General features: G+C 44.1%; 1 pseudogene; it reads right to left on the minus strand.

Annotated features, from left to right (window-relative positions):
• Nucleotides 1-538: 538 nt before the first annotated feature.
• Nucleotides 539-3460, minus strand: LOC100969509 (ornithine decarboxylase antizyme 1-like; annotated as a pseudogene).
• Nucleotides 3461-8183: the final 4723 nt, after the last annotated feature.

Consider the following 8183-nt stretch of genomic DNA (forward strand, 5'->3'; position numbering starts at 1 on the left):
TAGGTAAGGCTGTTAAACTCTTTGTGTCTCAGATCTTTAAAATTGAAAACTAGTAGAAACTACATCATGGGGTTCCCTGAGGATCAAATGTGTTAATATATGCAAAATGTCTAGAACAATGTTATGTAAATATCAGCCATTATTATTCTCTTATTAGGTGTTGTGAGGATTAACGTAAATGAGATTACCCTTGTGAAGCTTGTGGTACAGTGCCTGGTGCATAGAAAGTGCTAAATAAATATTGGCTATCATTATAAACAGATATTTCTGTGATTTATTATGAAGCCCACCCCTTCATTAGGTACATCTTACCTTTCTTTACAACTTGGATACATGGGGAATTTGTTATCACAATAAGCATGGATTGAGTCTTCCTCTGTCATCCAGGCTGGAGTGCAGTGATGTCATCATAGTTCATTGCAGCCTCGAACTCCTGGGCTCAAATGATTCTCCCACCTCAGCCTCCTGGGTAGCTGGGACTACAGGTGCACACCACCGTGCCTGGCAAGCAACTCATTTTTCAGGCCCTGTGGTTGTGTTGTCCAATATGGTAACCTGTGGCCACATATAGCAATATGTCTGTCTTTATGCCAGTATCACAGTTTTAGTGAAATATGAGTAATACAAATTGAAATATGGCTAATACAAACTGAGAAGAGCTGGCTGGGCACGGTGGCTCACACCTGTAATCCCTGCACTTCGGGAGGCCGAGGCGGGTGGATCACCTGAGGGGAGTTCGAGACCACCCTGGCCAACATGGTGAAACCCCGTCTCCACTAAAAATACAAAAATTAGCTGGGCATGGTGGTGCACGCCTGTAATCCCAGCTACTCAGGAGGCTGAGGCAGGAGAATCACTTGAACCCAGAAGGTGGAGGCTGCAGTGAGCCGAGACCACACCACTGCACTGCAGCCTGGGTGGCAGAGTGAAACTCTGTCTCAAAAAAAAAAAAAAAGTAAAATACACACCAGATTTCAAAGATTTAGTACAAAGCCAGGCATGGTGGCCTATACCTATAATCCCAGTGCTTTGGAAGTCCAAGGCAGGAGGATTGCTTGAGGCCAGGAGTTCAAGACTAGCCTAGGCAACACAGGGAGACTTTGTCTCTACAAAAAACGTAAAAATTAGCCGGGCATATTGTTGTGCTTCTGTAGTCTCAGGTACTCAGGAGACTGAGGTGGGAGGATTGTTTGAGCCCAGGAGTTCGAGACTGCAGTAAGCTATGATTATGCCAGTATACTTCAGCCTGGGTGACAGAACAAGACCCTGTTGAAGAAGAAAAGAAGAAGAAGAAGGAGAAGGAGACGGAGAAGGGGAAGGGGAAAGAGGAGGAGGAGGAGGAAGAGGAGGATGAGGAGGAGACCTACTATGAGATTCAAGTGATTCTTAGTACGAGGAAGAAGAAGAGGAGGAGGAGGAGGAGGAGACCTAGTATGAGATTCAAACGATTCTTCTCCCTCAGCCTCCCAACGAGCTGGGATTACAGGCGCCCGCCACCACACCCAGCTAATTTTTGTATTTTTAGTAGAGATGGGGTTTCACCGTGTTAGCCAGGATGGTCTCAATCTCCTGACCTCGTGATCCGCCTGCCTCAGCCTCCCAAAGTGCTGGGATTAAAGGCGTGAACCACTGCCTCACATTTTTATTTCTATTGGACAGTGCTTCCTTATATGGTAATAATTGTGATTGTTTACTCAAGTCATGACCATAGCTCTAAGGTGGAACTTTCATAATTTGACTTAATAAATAATATTCTCAATTGTTTATAAACATATATTGATAATTTACTTCTACATTGTAACTATATTTTAACCATATCTCATGTTAACATCTCTTTATTTTATATTATCCTGGATTCAGGGCGTATATATAGATTTAACTTGTTCCAGTTGATTATAGGCATTGATTTGAATCCTGTCATGGTTTGACTGTCCCTGGGCGTGAAAACTTTCTTCTCAAACCTTCCTGTTTGACTCCTGCAACATTATACTTGAAATCCCCCAAAAATTCCTCCTTCCCATCAGTAACAAAATATATCAGGCATTTCTCTGCCTGGAGATTTGGCACTGGCCACTCTTTTTATGAAGGTTAACATGGAGGATTTAGGCACCAGGGCTGCAATGTATCATCTTCAGTGACCGTAGGGTGTCAGCAGGGCCAAAAACAAAGCAAACGTTTAACCATTTCATTGGCTGAATGAGACTTTTCAGAGTCATGGATTCAATTTAACTCTAATCTCATTATTTTTATCTTACTGTAATACAAATAACAATTCTAAATAAAATTAAAATTCTACATCAAAATCCTAATTATTTAACATTACAATCCTCCCTCTCCAACATTCCTGATCCCTCTTATTCTGCTCTATTTCGTTAATGGCACTTATATCTTCCAACATATCATGTCTCAATTTTCATTTCTTTTTTTTTTTTTTTTTTTTTTTTTTTGAGACGGAGTTTCACTCTTGTTGCCCAGTCTGGAGTGCAACGGCACGATCTTGGTTCACCACAACCTCCGCCTCCTGGGTTCAAGCAATTCTCCTGCCTCAGCCTCCCAAGTAGCTGAAATTACAGGCAGGCGCCACCACGCCCGGCTAATTTTTTTTTTTTTTTTTTAACATTCATTTGCAGTTACAACATGTGGATAAACCCAGGCGAGATGAGCGAGCCTACCGTTCGCACCCACCCGGCAGACGCTGGGGCGGCCCCAGGAGCTTGATGCCCAGCCCCACTGCGGCCGCTACTACTCCTCGCCCAAAGACTCTCTCCCCGACGTGTAGGCCATGAAGCAAGTGTCGGGTCTCTTGGGGACAAGGGGGGGATGCCCCGGTCTCACAATCTCAAAGCCCCAAAAGCTGAAGGTCCGGAGCAAGGCGGCTCTGTCCTCGTGGTTCTTGTGGAAGCAAATGAAGACATGGTCGGCGCTCAGCTGCTCCTCGGCGAACTGCTGGGGAACTGCAAAGCTATCCTCGCTCCCCTGGGGCAGCGCACCACCAGGAATCTCCGATGCAGAGGCTGCCGCCGCTCAGCACGGCTCGCCAGTTAATGCCAGTTTGGCATCTGTGAGCCTGGAGTGGACGTTGAGAATCCTCGTCTTGTCGTTGGACGTTAGAATCTCTGTTACATGCAGTCGATCATAGGAGTAGAGTAGCTGAAAGATCGTGATCCCTCTGACAATTCCCTCGCCCACCCGGAATCTTCAGGGGTGGGCGACCGGCATCAGGGGTGCGCGAGGGGCATCAGGAGCACCACCGAGATCCCGGACCGGGTTACTACAGCAGCGGAGGGAGACCCTGGAACTCTTGCTGCTGCGGCCGCTGCGGCTGTGCAGGCTGAGGAGGGGCCTGGTGCGGCTGGCGTGGACGGTGGCGCTGGCTTTGATCCCCTTTCTTCTCTCTGGCAAAGCAGTGACTTTTGAGGATTCGCTGCAGGGAGGAGTCCACCATCCGGCCCCTGGCATCCGAAACCGGGAAAACCTCTGCTGCGCCTCTCTGCGCCGTGCGCCCTTAAAGCACAAATTGAGACGTCCCATAAGTTATCGAATACCTTAAATTTATATTTATTTTTATAATAAATATAAAATTTATATTTATTGTTATTTATTTTTATAAATAAATACAAAAATAAAATTTGAATTTATTCATCCCTCTTTGAATTTTTACATCCATTGACACTGGTTAAGTGATCTTGTAAAAAAAAGTGTACTTTATTTCCTGTCAGTAGGGGAAAAATGGCTTCCTTTGCTCATATTTTGTCATAAACAGCTTTGACAATAATTAAAAAAATAAAACCCTAAGCAAGAAAGGAAATAAATTAATTTATATAAATTATAATTAATGGTTTGGCTTTGCTCTGCATAATTACATAGTCAATGGAAGTAGTCCCTGCTGATTTCAACTTGGCATCAGCTTATAGACAAAGCACGAAAGACTGAATGTAAATGTTTTCCATCTTGATCTTGTAAAAGTGAAACTACACATGATAGAAGTTGGAGGGTGAACGTGGGGAAGAATGCTGAAAGGAAAGGGAAAGTCTCTGATATCTGCATTTTAAAAAAAACTAGGTGTCCGGCTGGGCGCGGTGGCTCACGCCTGTAATCCCAGCACTTTGGGAGGCCAAGCGGGCGGATCATCTGAGGTCAGAAGTTAGAGATCAGCCTGACCAACGTGGTGAAACCCCATCTCCACTAAAAATACAAAATTAGCCTGGCGTGGTGGCACATGCCTGTAATCCCAGCTACTCAGGAGGCCGAGGCAAGAGAATCGCTTGATCCTGGGAGGCGAGGTTGCGGTGAGCCGAGATCGGGCCACCGCACTCCAGCCAGGGAGGGGGTCAGAGCGAGACTCCATGTAAAAAAAAAAAAAAAAAAAAAGGTCGGCGCGCGGTAGCTCACGCCTGGGATCTCAGCACTTTGGGAGGCCGAGGCAGGCGGATCACGAGGTCAGGAGATCGAGACCATCCTGGCTAACACGGTGAAACCCCGTCTCTACTAAAAATGCAAAAAATTAGCCGGGCGTGGTGGTGGGCGCCTGTAATCCCAGCTACAGGCTGGGAGGCTGAGGCAGGGAAATCGCTTGAACTCCCGGGAGGCGGAGCTTGTAGTGAGCAGAGATCGCGCCACTGCACTCCAGCCTGGGCGACAAGGCGAGACGCCTTCTCAAAAAAAAAAAAAAAAAAGAAAAAAAAAAAAAGAGAGAGAGAGAGAGGATCTAAAACAGTCAGTCCTGTAACTGTATTGAGAGAAGAGGAGGATTGTATTAGCTTAATCCAAAAATAGACAAATCAAGGAATGGTGGCATAGTATATTATTTAGAAATATGAAGGTAAGCACAAGAGAGGAAAAACGCCTTTCAATAGAGTTATTTTTAAAAAGCTTCCCATTGGGGAATGGGTCAGGGGAAGAAGGTGAGGACGGGTAGAACAGAGCCTTGTCTTGGGCAGCTACAAGACAGTGGACACCTGCACCTGCCCTCCAGAAAATATCCTTTATATAGCAAGTTTTTTTTTGGTAAAACACGTGCAGTTAGTCATGTCTCAGACGCTCTTGCAAAACTCATGACCACTGGGGAAGTTAGATAAGCATCTTTATGAGGGGTTATCTATGCTACAGGCATTGTTTCTGTGGGACTGCTTTGGTATGCAGGAGTCAAATATGGGTCATTATGTAGGCTTTGCTTGAAAATGGCATTACTCTGGCCATGCAACAGGCTGTTCTCCAAATGAAGAAAACAATTCCATGTACAATAACATCAAGAAATAATGTATTCAGGAATAAATTTAACAAAAGAAGTGCAAGACTTGTACAATGGAAACTATAGAATACCATTGAAAGAAATTAAAGCAGATGTAAATAAATGGAAAGGCCTCCTATGTTCATGGATCAGAAGACTTATTATTAAAATGGACATATTCCCCAAATTGATCTTAAAATGGACATATTCCCCAAATTGATCTGCAGATTCAATGCAATCCCTACAAAAATCCTAGCTGGATTTTTTTTGCAGAAATTGATGAGCTGATTCTAAAATTCATATGCAAATGTAAGGGAACTAGAATAGCCAAAACAACTCTGAAAAAGAAGAGCAAATTTTGAGACTCTCACTTCCTGATTTCAAAACCTACTACAAAGCTACTATAATCAAAACAGTGTGGTGGTAGTGTAGGAATGACATATAGATCAATGGAATAGGAATGAGAGTTCAAAAATAAATTCTTCTATTATGACCAATTCATTTTTGACAAGGGTGCCAAAACAATTCAATCAGAAAGATAGTCTTTTCAACAAAAGGTGCTGGTACGACTGGATATCTACATTCAAAAGAATGAAAATGGGGAGTGACTGACTGATAATGGGTACAAGATTCTTTTGGGAGTGATTACAGCATTCTAAAATAGATTCTGGTGGTGGCTGCCCAACTATGTATACTAAAACCCACAGATTTTACCCTGTAGGTGAATTTTATGGTATATAATTATATATCAATAAAGTTGTTTTAAAGCATGTCAGATGTCACTCCTTTACTTACAATTCTCCAAAGGCTTTTGATATTATGTAGGCTAGTTGTTCTTGACAAGGATCAGAGGAGAGGAGGATTTTTCTCTAGGGGAATTTAACAATGTCTGGAGACATTTTTGGCTGTCACACTGGCAGGGGACTACTAGCGTCAAGTAGGAAAAGGCCAAAGATGCTTCATTTTTTTTTTTTCTTGAGTCAGAGTCTTGCTCTTGTCACCCAGGCTGGAGTGCAGTGGTGTGATCTCGGCTCACTGCAACCTCCACCTCCCAGGCTTCAGCAATTCTCGTGCCTCAGCTACCTGAGTAGCTGGGATTACAGGTGTGTGCCACCATGTCTGGCTAATTTTTGTATTTTTAGTAGAGACGGGGTTTCACCATGTTGGCCAGGCTGGTCTCAAACTCCTCACTTCAGATGATTCACCTGCCTCAGCCTCCCAAAGTGCTGGGATTACAGGCATGAGCCACCAGGCCCAGCCCCAAGCATCCTTCTTAATATTTTACAATGTTTTGAGCTAGGCAATCCTCTACAAAAAAGGATTATCTATCAAAACGTCAATAGTGCTGAGACTGAGACATCTTGATCTAGAGAAAACACAAGGTCCTTACAATGGCCTATAAAGCTCTACCTACTCAGGCTCTGGCTGCCTCTATTGTCATCCCCCTCCACTCCCCTTATTGCTCACTCTCCTTCAGGCACACTGGCCTAGTCACTGTTTCTCAAACACACCAGGCTCACTTTTTCCTTGGAGCCTTTGCATGTGTTATTCCTCTTGCTTAAGAGCCTCTTCCCCCAATGACCACATGGCTAAATCCCCTATCTTTTTTCAAGTCTTTGAACAAGTGTCCCTTCTCAATGAGACCTACCTTGACCATCCTATTTAAAATTACAGCACTCCTGGCCGGGCGCGATGGCTCAAGCCTGTAATCCCAGCACTTTGGGAGGCCAAGGTGGGCAGATCACCTGAGGTCAGGAGTTCAAGACCAGCCTGGCCAATGTGGTGAAACCCCGTCTGTACTAAAAAATACAAAAATTAGCTGGGCGTGGTGGCAGGCACCTGTAATCCCAGCTACTCGGGAGGCTGAGGCAGGAGAATTGCTTGAACCCAGGAGGCAGAGGTTGCGGTGAGCTGAGATCGCGCAGCCAAGATCACGCCATTGCACTCCAGCCTGGGGAACAAGAGAGAGACTTTGTCTCAAAAAAAAAAAAAAATTACAACATTCCTGTAGTCACTAGCACTCCTTCCTGTCCTGTTCTATTTCTTTTTTTAAATTCCCTGTTACTTATTGCCTTAGAATCTATTGTTTACTTTGGTTATTTAGCATGTCTATTGCTGTTGTCTGTCTTCCCCAAGCATCACAAGGGTCCTCATCTGTTTTGCTCACTGACTTGTCCCAGTGCTTGGGATACTGTAGCTGTCAATAAATATTTATTGAATAAGTTGAATGAATACACTTGATTATTTCCAAAGCCTTTAAAAACATATAGGCACTCACTATTCAATATCTATCCCAAATTTCCAAAAGACATTTTAAAACCAAGTATTTATTAAAAATCTAAATTATATATTGTAAATTATACCTAATAGCACTTTCTTTCTTTCTTTCTTTCTTTTTTTTTTTTGAGATGGAGTCTCGCTCTGTCACCCAGGCTGGAATGCAATGGTGAGATCTCGGCTCACTGCAACTCCTGCTCCCCAGGTTCAAGCGATTCTCCTGCCTCAGCCTCCTGAGTAGCTGGGATTACAGGCATGAAGCCACCACACCTGGCTAATTTTTGTATTTTTAGTAAAGGCAAGATTTCACCACGTTGGCCAGACTGGTCTCAAACTTCTGACCACAGATGATCTGCCCACCTCAGCCTCCCAAAGTGCTGGGATTACAGGTGTGAGGCACTGCCCTCGGCCAATAATACACTCTTAACTCTAGACAAGACTTTTTGAAAATTCATGGATTAGTCTCTTACACTCCTGACATCCTCCATCTCTGACTTTAGTTTTCAGTTTTTGGTTGAGACAGGTCTTGCTCTGTCACCCAACCTGTAGTGCAGTGGTGTGATCGTAGCTCATTACAGCCTCAAACTCTCTGGCTCAAGCAATCCTCCCATCTCAGCCTCCAGAGTAGCTGAGACTACAGGCATGCACCACTATACCCAGCTTTTTCTTTCTTGGT

This window comes from Pan paniscus, chromosome 1, assembly GCF_029289425.2.
Source record: "Pan paniscus chromosome 1, NHGRI_mPanPan1-v2.0_pri, whole genome shotgun sequence".
Lineage (NCBI taxonomy): Eukaryota > Metazoa > Chordata > Mammalia > Primates > Hominidae > Pan > Pan paniscus.